This window comes from Peromyscus californicus, unplaced genomic scaffold (genome assembly GCF_007827085.1).
Source record: "Peromyscus californicus insignis strain IS unplaced genomic scaffold, ASM782708v3 Scaffold_4__1_contigs__length_199733344, whole genome shotgun sequence".
Classification (NCBI taxonomy): domain Eukaryota; kingdom Metazoa; phylum Chordata; class Mammalia; order Rodentia; family Cricetidae; genus Peromyscus; species Peromyscus californicus.
The window spans coordinates 173,342,651-173,360,317 of NW_026294562.1; the positions used below are offsets into that span (position 1 = coordinate 173,342,651).

A 17,667-nucleotide genomic window follows, 5' to 3' on the forward strand; every position below is an offset into this window, starting at 1 on the left:
TGGCCAGAACCTGGGGCCAAGTTGGGCAGGTCTTCCCTGGAGTGGCTGGTGCCCAGGGATGGGGTCTGGGGCAAGGAAGGGCACTCACCAGTGTTGCAAAAGGGAAGTCCGGAGCAAGATCTGTGTTATGTCTTATAATACAGTTAATTAAATAAAGCAACAAAAGAAGAAATGATATGTTTAAAATGTGGTTCAGGCTTTGCCTTTATGTTGTTTGGTTGTGGAATGTTCCTTACCAGCTTACTTATTTGATCAGTTGATCTTTAGTTGGTAGTCATATTTTGGGAGTTGTAGAGAATTTAAAGGGTTGTGAGTGGTGGTAGCAAGTTATTTAGATTGGGTAACATTCATAGCCTCTCTCTCTCTCTCTCTCTCTCTCTCTCTCTCTCTCTCCCTCCCTCCCACACGCATTTCTCTTTTGATACTGATATATGATCCTTCCCATGTCAAAGCTGGGCCCCAAACTACCTAGAATTCAAGCAAGGAACTAAATGGCGAGTTTAATCACATAACAACCCCACTCCTGCATTAGTTGTTTTTCACTGTGGTAAAATACCTGCTCAGAAGCGAGTGTGAGGAAGGATTTATTTCGGGTCAGTTTCAAGGCAGGAAGGCAGGGCAGCTGAGCCTCTAGGTTTGCTGTGGGAGTATGAGGCAGGTGGGAAGGAGAGAGAGGAGGGTCCTCTCAGGAACCTACATCTTTCTGCCAAGTCTGTGAACGTCCTAAAAATATGACTAGTTAGAGATCAAGGAGTCCTGGGAGAAATCTCACATTCTAACCATGGCACTTTGTGAATGGATTGGTGTCATTATCACAGGAGTGTGTTCTCTGTGGCAGTGTTCAGTCTCCTTTTTAGCTCTGTCAGTCTTAGTCACACCTGATTGCCCCATGTCATGTTATAATGCAGCAGCAAACTCCTCACCAGACATTAGTGCAGGGTTCTTGGAAATAACTGCTTCTAGAAGCACAACTTTGAAATGCCTACTAATTATAACTTCCCAGTCTCTGTCATTCTGCCTCATTAGAAAACAGAGTAAGACATTCTCAGCATACTGAAGTCAGAGTCTACAGGGGACAATGACACTGCTGGAAAGAGATGGGTCAGTGGGAAGGTCAGAGGGCTCCATGTGCTGTGGGACAGCCAGGAGGAGGAGGGGATCACCAGTCACACTGACCAGAAACCCAGAGGCTCCAACTGCTCCTCGGCCAGGCTGAAGCCTCTCTCTCCACACAACTGCTGAGCCTCACCACTACTGTGTCTCTTGTCTCCCTGCTTTTGCATTTTCTGCCATCCGTGACTGTCACAGGCCAGAGATTGAAATGGGGACCCTGGAGAAATCACATTGGCACTGGGGTTGGTGTATGTATGAACACACAGAGATTCACACAGTAACATGCAACTCTACTCCTGTCACTCAAGTCAAACCTGAAAGTAAGAACATATAGAGGAGCCCCACAATGCAAGAATGTAATTGTGAGCCACATGTGTTGGCTCACACTTTAATCTCAGTACTCAGGAGGCAGAGATAGGAGGTTCTCTGTGTTCGAGGCCAGCCTGGTCTACAGAGTGAGTTCCAGGACAGCCAGGCCTACATAGAGAAACCCTGTCTTGAAAAATCAACCAATATACACACACACACAGACATACAGACACACACACAAACACACACACCACCACCACCACAATCACCACCACCGCAACAGACACAACACACATACACATACACACATATCTAGAGTAACACACAAAAGCACACACATGTACGTTCACATAAGAAATATCCCTTCACATATGCAGCATACACACACAGGTCCTTGCCCGAATCAATAAACAGACAAAACTGAGCTGAGAAATGCACACTCACCCCAAGAAATCAAGATGTGTTACTCCCAATGTTCTTTTGTCCTGTGTGTCTGTTTCAAGTCCTTGACAACATCTATGGAATAGGGAGTGAGAAGGTCACTGGCAGCCCAAGTAGGAAGCATGGTTGCTCACACTACTGGACAATGATGAAATAGGAGGTGGGAATAGCTGAAGTTACATCACTGGGTAGAAAGACAGGCTCAGGATAAAAAGTCCTGCTGGAGTGTGCAGTGGAGTGGATGCTGATATGACCAGGACCATGGAGGCCAGTGTCCTGCTCTTTATCGCTATCATTGTGGGCTTCTTACTGCTCCTGGTCAGGAGACACCCAAAAGCCCGCGGCCACCTACCACCAGGACCACGTCCCCTGCCCCTCTTGGGAAACCTACTACAGATGGACAGAAGAGGCCTCCTCAACTCCTTCATGCTGGTGAGACATTCATAGTGTCTGTGCCCTATGGATTTAGGGCCGTGTTTGCTCCTGGAGATCACTCAGCAGGACGAGAAAGGGATTCCATCCAAGCTCTAGCCTCAGGTGGGAAGGTGGCTAAGGGAAAGTTGAAATGCTGACTGGTGATGGATGGTGCCCAGATCCACAGGCATGTCCTCTCAATGTTGGAATCATGTGGGGGACTGTGTTTGGAGTGTGAAAGGTGACAGAGGTGTCGAGGTGTGTGCCAAGGTTTTACAATTTTCCTCTTTGGTGCTTCCTTGTTCCAGAAGAGAAAGAAAGATGTCAGAGACATCAACAGATAACGTTTGCTTCTGCCAGCACAAGGGATTAGCCTGCCTTGTTCAGGAGCAAAGGGGAGGAGAGGCAGGTCAGGAGGTGGGGTAGGTAGGGAGTGCTTATCAGTTATAAACACCATGGACCATCCAAGCAGCTGACCATGGCACCATCATATCTGTCCCCACAAGGGAAATTTCATGTTCAATTACCATTTTTTTGTTAATAAACAATTAGCATTCTTGTCCCCACTCCATTTAGAGAGTCGATATAGTGGCAGCAATCCCAATTTCCTGTTACCCCTTGGTTGTTAAAAGATCACCCATCTGTATCATTGGTGTAGTCATTTATATCTAGTTTTTGAGACAAGGTCATCCTACTTTTCCCAGGTTAATCTCAAACTCATGATCCTCCTTCAAGTTTTATTTAACATTTAATCTGATCTGTGTATTGATAGTTCATTGTTGCTTAAGTTTCCAAGTTGTGACCCGGCCTAAAAACATGAGTAGGTCAATATCAAATTTGTGTAGAGGTTTTCCTTAGCATTGTCCCCTAAACTACACTGGACACTGACCGTTTTCATAGCCTTTCATTTCTATTAGCTGCATTGTAATCTAGAGTGAGTTAAAGGTTATGAGAGGACGATGTGGATTATGTGCAAACACTGCACCATCTCTTAAGGGCTTTCAGCACTTGAGGGTTGTAGTATTCCTGGGATCAATTCCCTGAAGATGCCCAGATGGTTGCATTGTCAGGTATTTTCCAACTGTGTGTGCTGTAGTCATGACTCACATTCAGTTCTACCATCAGGTGACTAGCACTTTCCCTTCCCATGTAACCCAGTGGGTGAATCAGGACCATTCTCTAGATGTTGTCAGAAGGCACCAAACAGGTTGTCACTGGGTCACAGGAAGCATGGTTCAGCTGGCCAGACTGGAGGGTGTGGGCATGGAGCCACATGTATAGCTGAATCCATAACTATATATTTTTAGAGACAGAATTTTATGTAGCTGAGGCTGGCTTCCAAATGGATGTGTAGCAAAGGATGACTAGTGATTCTCTGGCGTCTGCCTCTACATTGCTTGATTATAAACGTGAGTTGCCCTTCCTCCCTACTCTACAGTACTGCTGTACTGATCAGGAAGCCCAACCAATCAATGCAGACCCTGACTGTGTGTGGAATTAAGCCTTCTATCTTAGGTTCCTAGAAGGGAAAGGGTGGCTGTATGAGAGGTTCCTATTTTCCATTCTGTATGTGTTTTCATAGTGTAACATCATCATCTGCACTGACTAACAACCCTGGTGCCCTTATGTTTGGCAGTTTCGAGAAAAATATGGAGATGTGTTCACAGTGCACCTGGGACCAAGGCCCGTGGTCATGCTGTATGGGACAGAGGCCATAAGGGAGGCGCTGGTGGACCAAGCTGAGGCTTTCTCTGGCCGGGGCACAGTTGCTGTGGTTGAGCCATTTCTACAGGGATATGGTGAGATATGGGACAGGGTGGCATGGAGGATGTGGTCCAGGAAGGTGGAGCCAGAGCTGTGTTGAAGGACTCAGGTTCTCCGACCTTCCAGTGTAACCTACCCATACATCCCCTACTTTCTAAGGTGTGATGTTTGCCAATGGGGAATGCTGGAAAGTCCTTAGGCGATTCTCTGTGGCCACCATGAAGGACTTTGGGATGGGGAAGCGGAGTGTGGAGGAGCGGATAAAGGAGGAGGCCCGATGTCTGGTGGAGGAGCTCCGGAAATCCCAGGGTGAGTCTCTGAGAATGGGCATAAAGGAAGATGACGATACAGAGACCTGAGTGCACAACCAAAGAAAGAGAAAGAGACATATAGGGGTAGATAAAAAGGCAGACAAACTGACAGACCAACACACACACACACACACACACACACACACACACACACACACACACACACACACACAAACACAGACACACAGAGTATGGGGAGGATGAGGTATGGACATAGGTGGAAAGAGAGAAAAAATGCAAGGGCAGGGAAGAAACATGAGGTATATTGTGTCCAAAATAACTCAGAAACTGATACTGATAATAGCTGCAGTGTTTCTCCAGAAAATCAGTCTGTGAATTAGCTTTGTTTGCCTTTTGGGTATGATTGGTGCATACTTGTCCTCTCAGAATTCAGAAAGTGAGGCAAGATGCTCAGGAGTTCAAGGCTGGTCCTATCTACATTGTGAGGCTCTCTTTTTGATATGACTGTGGCTGAGTGAAGGTTGCTTCCAGCACCACATACATGGGGCACGGTCCTACACGTTTATAATCCCAGCACTCTAGGGGTGGAGGCAGGAGGCTGAGATTTCCAAGGTCATCTTCTACTGCATATAGAGGTCAAGACTTAGCCTTTGTCACTGTCACCCATCATGGTCTTATCAAAGACAAACGCAGACCCTAGGTAACTGAGAGGGACGGGGGCAGGAGGAACTGCAGACACGTTCTCAGCAGGGAACTGTGTTTTCTTCCTTGTGGTTGTGCTGGTGAGCAGCAGTGAGCACAGAGGCTGATGGGAGTTTGACTCTGGGTGAACTCAGAGGCACTTCTGGGGACTGGAGGGGTCTTTACATCAAGGGCGTATTGGTGACATGACTGTTGTTTGTACCTCCATTTCTATACACGGGACATTTGCCATCCCTTATTGACCTTTCTCTGGAGATCTGAGAGGTCAGGGCAGAGGCAGGAGGGAAGAAAGGTGCAGAGGCTTGGAAGAATGACTGGAGAAAGCAGTCTAGATGGAGGGACCCAAAGGAGGAGAAGTGAGCTCTAAGGCTGAGAGTGAAGGTGATGAGCCCCAGGGAAGGATCTATATCTCTGTCTGTAGACCAGGCTCCAGGCAGCTTCAGACTCAAATGGAAATTCACAGTGTCAGCACACTGGACTTTTTTTATCTGAGGAGGTTAGGGGAAAAGACACTCACACACCTTCTTGATGGTTTCCTTTCCTCTTCCTCTTCCTCTTCCTCTTCCTCTTCCTCTTCCTCTTCCTCTTCTTCTTCTTCTTCTTCTTCTTCTTCTTCTTCTTCTTCTTCTTCTTCTTCTCTCTCCTCCTCCTCCTCCTCCTCCTCCTCCTCCTCCTCCTTCTCCTCCTCCTCCTCCTTCTGCTCTCCTCCTTCTCTTTACCCTCCTTTTCCTCCTCCTCCTGCTCATCCTCCTTCTTTTTGCCTCTACAACTTATATTCCTCAACAAAGTCTTTTAAGCAATACAAGCTTCACAACGTGGTTACATTCAAATTTTCAAGTGAATGATTATAATGAATATAGGTAAAAACATGTTTTCAACTCCCTTACATGATTAAAAACAGAGTCACCCTAATAACTCACATACATACATTATAACATCTAAGCAACTTGTTAAGATTAATAGAATATGAGAAAACAAGGACCATTTCATCTCTTCAAACTCTTTTGTTGGCAGGCTGCATATTGCTGTTACAAAAAAAAGAACCAACCACTTTATTATCTATTTTGAATGGTAATCTTATAAGGAATTTTAAAGAGGTCGTAAACCCAAACTTTTATACATAAAAACCAATCAGTTAGCTGATCTTTGAATCCTCAGAGTACATACTGATTTATCAATAATATCTAATATCAGAAAATTAAGGTCAGGAGTGGGTGAAAGGAATTAATCATCACCTTTGATCACCAACCAGACCTAGCATGGAAAGTACTTCAGCTAGCAACAATCAGGCTGCTCTGTATTTTTGACCCTATCCTAATGAATCTATAACTCAGCTGTGTGCCCTTGTGAACTTCAGATTATTTTCTGTGGTTCTTTGTCTTAAAGCTATTCTCAGAGCATCTGGTCTAACCAAAATTATTTTGAAGCTTTGTTTGAGCTAATGGTGCAAACAGAAAACTGTGACAGCATCTTTCAGCATTAAGAGAATTAGAACCAGCCTGGATCCTGGGGACTCAATTGTTTCCCTTAATCATTATCCTGAACTGTGATCTAAAGCAGCTCCTCAGGTGAAACTGATAGGCCTTAGCTGTAAAACTCATAAGCCCTAACTGTGTAACATTTCCTTCCATTTATTTTTATTCATCAAAACTCTGTATAAACTATCATTATTATTATCAACTTGGCAGTACAGTTTAGGTAGGAATCATTTCCATGACAATCCACAGATAAAAATGCCCATGATAATGGTTCCCATGAAATAAACACACTGCATCACAGGCTGGGATGTCTCCCCCATCCATTAACACCATGCCAGATCCCAGAAGAAGATGGCCGTAGAAACATGTAAAGGCACAGCAGAATCAAAAGACATTCTGGGGTTCTGGGACTTGTGGTCTTGTCAAACCAAGATTGACCCAGCAGAGTGTTTCCTCCTGGTGGGCTGACACCTTGGACTCCAGTTGCCACCTGTTGCTCCTCTGACACAGCCACCAGAAGATCTACATGGGATCAGAGACCACAGACAAGCCAGCCTCAGGGTGAGGGGCAATGGTAGCCCAATGGTAGCCCACTAATCACCAGGGTCCATGACTGAACCTGACATAGGAAGGTGGCAGGGAGCAGGTGCTGATGGCTTCTGGAACACCACAGAGCCCAGAAGTCAGAGAAGGGATGGCAGATTGGCATGCAGTGTTCAGGGACTGTAAATTCACACAGGCATTCCCTGAATCCTTCTCTGCACCATTCGAGCCAGTGGGAGTTAGCTACCAGCTCAGAGTCAGAATGTTGTTCTGGGAGAAGGTGTAGGTTGGAGACTGAATATATACACTCTTCTCTCCACCCTAGTATCCTAGTCCCAACCATAGTTATCTGAGTTGCCTTAGTGAAGGTAGCCTCCCTTTTGGTGTATATGAATAGTATCCCATTTTCTGTATAGTATTGAGGGAAGTTGAATAAAATGATGCATGCAATTCTAAGTGAAGGGCCTAGATTCATATGTACATCATATGTGCAAATGTGGTAGCCACTGTTGTTGTACTTTGATTAGTGAGTGGTAGGGGCAGCCTCATAGGATGGGGTTGAAGCCAAGTGTTCCATGGTTTTTTATCCCCTGCCTCCTGTCCTGCATCCTCCTCCTCCAGGAGCCCGCATGGACCCCACCTTCCTCTTCCAGTGCATCATAGCCAACATCATCTGCTCCATTGTCTTTGGAGAGTGCTTTGACTACAAAGACCACCAGTTCCTGCGCCTCCTGGACCTGATCTATCAGACCTTCTTGCTCTACAGCTCATTCTTCAGCCAGGTCAGTGGTGGGAAGAGAAGAGTATCCAGGGCAAAGGAAAGAAGACACTGCTCTGTGGGTGAAGAAGGGAGTGTCTTTGGGCTGGAAGAAAGGCAGAGACTAGATGGAGAGGCGAGGAGTTTGAGAGCAGGATGAAAAGAAGGATGGGGAGCAGGGCAGAGACCTGAATGTAGAAATACAGAGCCATACACACATGCAGAAAATGGTGATGTTGGTGATGTAGCTGTAGCTCAGAGGGTAGAGGACTTGGTTTTCATGCCTGAGGCCCAGGCTGTATATCCTGGGTGTGGTGGTATACAACCCATGCAATTCCTGCACATGAAGTCAGGGGGATGAGAAATTCAGGGTGATCTTTAGCTACATAATGAGTTTAAGGCCAGTCTGGCATGCATGAGACCTTGTGTTCATAAAGCAAAACTCCCAAATTAAAAGAAACAATGACAATTCAGCTCAGGGTATTGGGAGAGAGAGCAGAGGAGAGAAAAGGGAGATACAGAGAAAGGCAAGGTTTATTGCAGCCTAGGAGAACAAGCTCCAAGGCTGGACACAGGGCTTGCAAGGAATGCAAGGTGTTGCGAAGCTAAGACCTTTTTATCTGAGGAATTTTTCGGAATAGGGAAAAAACTCACACCATGTTAAAGGTTACTTTCTTCTCTTCCAATGAATCTCTCTTTCTTTCTTTTTCTACATAGCGATATATACCCAACATAAATCCTTCAGGCAATATAAAAGTTACATTTGAAGGTCACATTTCACTTGATAAGAAACAGAATCATCCCTACAGCAACACACTTGTAATACATCTTAGCTTTCTAATTGGTGTGGTTATAATCTGAAGCTGCAGTGTAAAGAAAGAACTGGTCATTGTTATCTAGTTAGAGAGACAGACTTATAAAAGATTTTAGAACAGTTAAAAACCTAAACTATTGAGGAGTCTAAGAAAAATAAAATCATCAACTATCCTATATTTCTGAGTGTAATAAACATTTTAAACTAACATTTTGTGATTGGGTGGCTTTCTTGAATTCTCTATACTAAATGCTTTGGTTGGGACTCAGGTTTACCTTAAATCTCCTAATATAAGCCTACTTGATATTTTCCAAGGCACAGTGACAATAAATACATTTTAATTCTGGAAATATATTTTTCTGTCCTGCTTGTAACTTTAGATCATAAAAAGGAAACTTATAACTCTTTTTCACCTGTGCAATTTTAGGACTCAACATAAAAACAGCTAGTTGACTGAACTTTGAGTTTTCAGGTGTATGCCTGTATCATAAAACTGAGATTAGGAATTTGTGCAGAGAGTTAATCACTGGCCTATGATATCAGCCAGACTTAGCAAGAGAGACTGGCATAGCAATTAGGTTGCTATGTACCTGTAACCTTGGTTCAACAAATCAGAAAGCTGCTATTTTGTCCTTGTGAATTTCCCTGGGAAATGTTTATCTTAAAACCCATTAGCAAGGCACCTGGTCTAATTTGAAGTTACTTTGAAGCCTAAAACCAGCTGATAGTATACAGCTGTCTTAGTAACTGGAAATACAACAATTTTCCAATATCAGCCTGAGCTATGGTATAGAACAGGTCCTAAGTATATGACAGTCCTCGTGGAACAATAGACCTAGTTATGAAAAATATCCTAATATTATTTCTATTCACCAAAATTATACAGCTCAAGAAGAAATCAACTTCCTAACAACCCACAGATATAAATGTGCCCAGTAGGGAGAATATATTCATGAGATGAGCATGTTACAATATAGGCAGTGAATGACTTACAGCACCATATACACAGTAGCAGCAAGCATGCAGGGACACAACAGAAGCAAAATATATTATGGAGTCTGTTTTCTTTCAAGCCTTGCTTGAGTGAGACAATCCCATCAGAGAGTTGAACTTCTGGTGGGCTGACACTTTGAATATTAATTGCCATCTGCTATTGCTGTGACATGTCTATTGGGTACCTGTAAAGATTAGAGTCAGATTTAGAGACAAAGTTCAAAATCCTGAATGTGTATGGTGTACTCTATGAGAGGGTTGTGTGTGTGTGTGTGTGTGTGTGTGTGTGTGTGTGTGTGTGTGTGTGTGTGTATGTGTGTGTGTGTGTTTTGCATGTTTCTTCATGACATCTGGGGACCTAGAAGCAAGTGGTGGTTTGAATGAGATTGGCTCACATAGACTAGTGTCTTTGAATGCTTGAGATCTAGTTGAAGAGCTGTTTGGAAGGATTAGGATCTGGGACCTCGTTGGAGATGTGTTGCTTGAGGTGAACTTTGAGGTTTCCAAATCCCATGCAAGGCCCAGTGTTCCCTCTAGTTCTGCCTGCCTGTATATCATGATGTCAGCTCTCAGGATTTGCCTGTCTGCCTGTATAACATGATATCATCTCTCAGGCACATGCTTGTTTGCCTGTATAAACATTATATCAGCTCTCAGGCACATGCCTGTCTGCCTGTATATCAAGATGTCAGCTCTCAGACACATGCCTGTCTGCATGCTGCCATGCTTGCTGCCATGATGATAATGGACTAACCTTCTGAAATGGTAGACAAGCCCTCAAAATTACCTTTTTTTTGTAAGAAATACCTTGGTTGTGATGTCTCTTCATAGCATAGAAGAGTGACTAAGTTAGAGCACTGTCCATTTCCTGAGACCTGCTAGCTCCAGGCGACCTCCTGGGTCCTTCTTTCTTGCAGGTGTTTGAGTTCTTCTCTGGCTTCCTGAAGTACTTTCCCGGTACACACAGACAAATCTTCAAAAATCTGCAGGAAGTCCTCGACTACATTGGCCAGAGTGTGGAGAAGCACAGGGCAACCTTGGACCCCAGCAATCCAAGGGACTTCATTGATACCTACCTTCTACGCATGGAGAAGGTAAGTCCTGCAAGAATGAGAGAAGTGATGGGTGAGAGTGAAGGCTGGGGATGTGAGCCGAGGAAAAGGGGGCAGAGGATGGGGAGGAGAGATAGGAAGTGGAGTGGAGGAGATGCAGAAGAATCTAGAAATTGAAGACTAGAGAAAGTGAGGAGAAAAAGAAATAGGGAGGAAGAAGGCTGTGGAAGAAACACAGGGCAAGGGACAAAAAGCAGAAAAGACCTCAGAGGAAGAAAGAGACTGGGGGGAAAATCATGATAAATACCAGAGAGCAAAGTTGAGAGAGAAGACAGAACAGAGAGCAAGGGACATTATCGAGGACTGAGAAATGCCGTGTGGGCCATACAGTGTGAGACAGAAGGACAGTTCCCAGGATGTATGAGCATCTCCCTGTAAGGACCCAGTGACTCTTGACCCTCTCTTCTTTCTCCCATCTGGAACCAGGAGAAGTCCAACCAGCATACGGAGTTCCATCACCAGAACCTCATGCTCTCCATGCTGTCTCTCTTCTTTGCTGGCACCGAGACCAGCAGCACCACGCTCCGCTATGGCTTCCTGCTCATGCTCAAATACCCCCATGTTACAGGTGCACCACAGGCTGCCCGTTGGGCGATCTTTTATATCTCTTTTGGCTGTGGAGATTTGTGTGGATGAGTGAGACATGGGTCTCTTACATCAGGAGCTCTGAAGGCTTTCATTTACTTCTAAACTAGGGCACTGTTTTGGGTGAATGAACACTGAGCTGGCCCATTTTCTGTTATCACTTAAAGGTTGATCCATCCATCCATCCATCCATCCATCCATCCATCCATCCACCCACCCATCCATCCATCCCTCCTTCTTCCCTTCTGTCTTTACTTCCATCCATTCACTCATCTTTATGTCCACCCACCTCTTGACCCATTTACCCATCCATTATCCACCCATCCATTTATCCATTGTTCTATCCATCCAGCTACATACCTATTCATGCCTATCTGTCATTGAGTCATTCATTTATTCATACACAAATCTTTTCATTCCTTAATTTTTCCAACTGGCCTTTGAATTTATCCTTCATGTGTCCATTCATTCCTCCATGTATCTTTTTAATGATTCACTCCTTTTCCTGTGGTTTATTTATCATTCAATACCTGTGGTGATATATTGTGTACCCTAGCAAACTTATTTGGGGATCACAGGACAGAGCCAGCCATTAGATTAGACATAGAAGCCAGACAGTGGTGGCACACACTCTTAATCCTATCACTTGGGAGGCAGAGATCTGTCTGGATCTCTGTGGGATCAAGGCCACATAGGGAAAAGGGTCAGACAGTGGTGGCACATGCCCTTAATCCCAGCAACTGAGATCTCATGCCTTTGCTTGGAAAGCACACAGGCCTTTAATCCCAGGAAGTGACATGGCTGTGTGGAGAATGGTATATAAGGCGTGAGGAGACAGGAACTAAGCAGCAGTTCAACTGAGACCATCAGGGGTGAGGACTCAGAGGCTTTCAGTCTGAAGATTTGTGGAAACAGGATCAGCTCAGGAGTTGACAAGGTGAGGTTGGCTGTGGCTTGTTCTGTTTCTCTGCTCTTTCAGCTTTCATCCCAATATCTCGTTCTGTTTTTTTTAATTAATAAGACTATTTAGAAATTCATGTTAGACCTACCTGTTTATTCCTATATTTACTCATTCATTCATTCATTCATTCACATATTCCTCTGTGGAATCTACATTTGCTTGACCATTGTGTGGTTGTGTGCATTGATTTATTTATGTAGGTACCATTTATTGATTCATTAATTGTTTAATATAACAAGTAAAAGTAGAATACATATATCCAGGTTTTAGTTTGCTCATTTCATTCGCTCAGCAATCTTTCCTTCTATTACCTGACTCATTCATTGCTTTGTTGACTCACACACTAACATTCTAAAAGTTTTAAAATGATTTACTGTTACTTTGAGTATGCCTGCTGTAGCTCATGTGTGGAGGTGGAAGGACAACTCTGTGTAGCTGGGCCTCTCCTACACCTTCATGTGGGTTCTGGATGTCAAAGTCAGGCTGTCAGGATGCAAACCAAATACATTTACTGGTTGAGTCATTTTATCAGCCAACATACTCACCAACATATCCATATTTTGTATTCAAGTATGCATTGATTAATGTACTTCCTTTATTTCTGAGGATATAGCCTCAGATTCTTAGCCTGGATTTTTAAATTTATTTTACTAATGTGCATTATTGTTTTGCCTGAATATATGTCTGTGATGTTGGACCGGGGAGTCAGAGACAGTGTGAGTCACCATGTGGGTGATGGAAATTGAACCTGGAACCTCTGCAAGAGTAGTAGTCAGTACTATTAACTGCTGAGCCATCTCTCCAGCCCACTAGATTTTTAAACATAAATTCCATGCAAAGACGTCTGTCTGTCACTCTTGGTGTGTTTGTATATCTATGTGTGTATGTATGATTGATATACAGAAATACAAATTATAACATTACATTTCAAAAGGAGAAAATTCTTACAATCTCCCTCTCCAGTCATTACTCCAGATTGATAGATTAAAAATATTCATGTGCTGTAGGTTTTCACTTTTTCTATTTACAAGCAAGGTTGGAGCTTTTGAGAGAGACTCTACTATAGATCTAAGTGTGGCTGGAGAGACAGGTGACTTAGGGAAGCACAGGTGTGCATGACCAAGAGTGCACTGTGTCTTTCTCAGCAGAGTCTCCTTGCTCTGCACTGTTCCTAGGCTATTGGCTGGCAGAAAAGAGGGTCACTGTGCATTGCCTGCGTGATAGGGGGGAGGGCATTGTCTATTGTCTCCCTTTTCTGTGCAGAGAAAGTCCAAAAGGAGGTCGATCAGGTGATCGGCTCACACCGCCTACCAACACTTGACGATCGCACCAAAATGCCTTACACTGAGGCTGTCATCAATGAGATTCAGAGATTTTCAGATCTCTCCCCGATTGGTGTCCCACACAAAGTCACCAAAGACACTTTGTTCTGAGGGTACCTGCTCCCCAAGGTGAGACCAGCTGCCATTCCACATCTCTACTCCACGATCACCCTTCATCTTCCTAATCGCCAGCCTCAGACTGTTGTGGCTACCTAGCATTCTGTGTTTCTTAGGAAATGACTGTCTGAAGATGGGAGTCAGGGTATGCTAATATCGTTGTGTCTCATAATGTCTCCTAGAACACTGAAGTGTACCCCATCCTGAGTTCAGCTCTCCATGATCCATGGTACTTTGCACAACCAGACACCTTCAATCCTGACCACTTCCTGGATGCCAATGGGGCACTGAAGAAAAATGAAGCTTTTATGCCCTTCTCTATAGGTGAGACCCACTTGTGCTCCCTTTTCCAGACACTAGAGGGCAGGCTCATCCTCCAGGATACAGACAGGTCCAGGTCCATGTTTACTGATTTATTCCAGCTGCTTTGCCTGAACCATTCCATTCACCCTGGCTACAGTGCCATAAGAGGACTCTTGAACTAAAGGAGCATTCTGACCATCATGACTTTGGGAAATTATTTAAAAGCTTCTAAACCTGAGCAAATGCATTTTCTTAAGAAACTACAGCAAGAACAAGTGACGTCTTCGATGAACACTGCTGTGAACTGGGTAGGGTCTTGATGGCCAGGGAAGCATTGAGTTTAGCTGTGAGCACTGGGGAGATGGGGCATGTCTTGACATGCTTGTCTCTGTTTGCAGTAAATACTCTTGCTTGGCAAATTGTAAGAGAAATCAAAATTACTACCATCTATTTCAGAAAAAAAAAAATCCATGATGGATAATATCCTGAACCAGAGAAAGTTCAGGGTTACAGCAGCCATCAGTGCCAGCACTCGGTGTCTACAGACAACGGGGAGCTGGGCATGGACACACAGCTTGATTGGTGCCAGCTCAACTTTTGCCTTACTTGGCCATGCTGGAATAGTTGGCAGCCTGGGGTGGGTCCACTGCTATGAGAGACTGAGACTTGTTCTTCATTGGAAGATATAATCTCAAGCTGTCTACTAGTTCAGTTGCCTATTGTGTTTGGTTAGTTTGTTACATACAGAAGGTGCCTCCAGCCAAATTTAATTCAGTTTTTTTTTGACTCTATGGATGGAAAATTTGTGTTCAGGTTTTTATCTTTTGGAGAAAGGGGCGTTCTAGAAACAATTCCTTAGCTTTTAGTTGTGTCCCCCTCATGATAGGGATAGAATCCAGGGTTGAGTGTGTGTCAAGCAAGTTCTCATCAAATGAGCCCATACTCTGGCCTCTCCCTGGTTAATTCTAGAAGATGTTCTGCTATTCCTCCTCTCTGTTCTCATCCCTCACTGAGGGATTTCAGGCAAGTGTTCTCTTACTGAGCCATGTCTCAGCTAAGAATTGTCTAGTGTTGAGTGTCCAAGTGACTTCAAGACCCTGGGCTCAGCCTTGCACCTGGCTCTGTCCAGTATAAGGGCTTCCTTTCATTTTCATCTTCAGAGTTGTAGACAGGTACGGTGTGAGGTAAAAGTGAATTGTCTGTATAAGAGTCTCATGTTTAGAAAGGCAGGGTTGTGGGGAAAGGGGTTGTGAGAAGAAGACATGGAAGAAATACATGACCAGATGTGGTTGGACAGAGAAGGTGGAGGGGTTAGGATGTTGGCTAGGAAGTTTAGAAAAAGCAAGCGTAAGAGAATAAGAAATAAGACACGTGGTGATGGGTGGTACAGACACAGGTTCACGAAGACTGCTGTGGGATGCAAGCAAGCAACCAAACAACTAATCAATCAAGCCAGCAAGCTAGAGATTGAGCAAGCAAGCAAGCCAAAAGGATATTAGAACCAAAGAGACATGAACGGTGTCTGATTCGCCAGCTCCAGGCATGGGAACATTGTGTTGAGAGTGAGATCAGCCATTAAAAGCTGCTCTGGAAAAATTTGGGTCATGAAATGAGTTCCAGGAGAACCATCTCAGAGATCTACTCCATGAATTTCTAAGCTCATGTTACTTAAGTTCAGGAAATGGAACACTCAAGGGGATAGAGTGCTTTCCCTAGACACCTCTACACCTGCACGATTTCCCAACAACTGGAGGGCACAGGGGTTGCTGGGAAATCCCTCTTTTATCTGGAGGCCTGAAGTGGTCATTTGCAGATTAAGAATCTCTGAGGTACAGGGCAGGAGGTGGAGCCTCTGCCTGGACTTTCAGGCTCCCCTTGCTCTGTGGTGCTCCGTGACCCCGTGACAAATCAACACGGCTCCTTATGTCTCTGAGAATCCTGTGGGTGCCATAGGCCCTATTCATGTGCCCCTGCCCATTCTCAATGGTGTGAACAATTGTCTTCAGGAACTTGTTGAAGTTCATTGATCACAAGCAGGAGAAACAAAGGAGGCAGAGAGAAAGAGAGAAAGGTGGAGGAGAGGATGAGTGACAGAGGGGACAGAGACAGAGAGAAAGGTGGAGGAGAGGATGAGTGACAGAGGGGACAGAGACAGAGAGAAAGGTGGAGGCGAGGATGAGTGACAGAGGGGACAGAGACAGAGAGAAAGGTGGAGGAGAGGATGAGTGACAGATGGGACAGAGAAAGGGGAGAGACAGAGACCATGCTCTGTAGTCTATCAACTTCCTGCCTCAGTCTCCCAAGTGCTGCACTTGCACACATGTGCCTCCATGTCTGGATCATATAGGGCCCTTAACACCATCCAGTTGTTAATCTAAGAGTCCTTGTAAACAGTACCTTCACCCTCAGGGCAGCCAATGAGATGGGTACCAATCCCTCACATGAGAAAGAAGGGAACACTAAAGATGTTGCATTAAACATGTGTACACATACACACTTGGTTCCTATTCTAAGTGGGTTCTTACAGTTCTGGAACAAAGGACACTGATAATCCATTCTTACAGTTCTGGAACAAAGGACACTGATAATCCATTCTTACAGTTCTGGAACAAAGGACTCTGATAACCCAACAAAAGCTAGAAATCTGTCAGAAGTGACCATGAGACACCCACCAACAGTCTGTCCTGAATTTTATGACTAATTTATTGTGTATATGTTTGCATGCATATACATGTGTGCCATGGTGGAGTGTATGTGTTTATATCAAAGGACAGATTTTGGGGGTCGGTTCTCTCCTCGTAACATGTGGGTCTAGGGGGTGAACTCATGTCTTCAGGGTTGACAACAGGCTCCTTTCTGGGCTAAGAAGTCTCACTGGCCCTTGCACCAATTCTTTAAGGTTTTGGGAATCTCTTAACATTTTTGAATTGCAGGTTGAGGGTCAAACTCATTCTTATTCTTCGCAATAGCCTGAGTTGTCTGAGCTTAGGGATGGGAAACTCTGGAGGTTGTATACTGCCCTAGGGCTCACATGGTTCATCCTCTGTGCCCACAGGAAAGCGCATTTGTCTTGGCGAAGGCATTGCCCGCAACGAATTGTTCCTTTTCTTCACCACAATCCTCCAGAACGTCTCTGTGTCCAGTCCCGTGGCTCCTGAGGACATTGACCTCAGTCCCAAGGAGAGTGGCCTCGCCAAAGTGCCCCCAAAGTACCAGATCTGCTTCTTGGCCCGCTGACTGGGCTGAGGTGGCCAGGTGACCCCACTCCTGTTGAGAATGGCCCCATCTTTCTGCCTCTGAGAGACCTGCTGGAAACCAGGCACTAGGTCACTGCTCATTTCATAAGACCTCACTGCAGCTTCTGCAAAGCTGGAGATGTGTCTTTCTGCCCTGTGAATGGCATTGGTGAAATCAATCAAGTGTCTTTCTTGATGTGTGAACAGAGAGATTTGGAGGCCACATCTCATGCTGAATCACTCCCAACAGCCACAGTCCCCATGTATCAGCTCCTGGTGATCCATGATCTATGCTGATCGACTCTGTTCATGGTCTGAATTCTGTGTCTGTAAGCTTGCCTAATATGCATGGTTCACATAAAGAGAATCATATAGTGTGTGATATTTGGTGTCTGGTGTCTTTTACTTCACACAATATTATCTAGGTCCCT

General features: G+C 44.7%; 1 pseudogene; it reads left to right on the forward strand.

Annotated features, from left to right (window-relative positions):
* The first annotated feature begins 2,124 nt into the window (after positions 1-2,124).
* LOC128125520 (cytochrome P450 2B1-like) lies at positions 2,125-17,384 on the forward strand (annotated as a pseudogene).
* Positions 17,385-17,667: the final 283 nt, after the last annotated feature.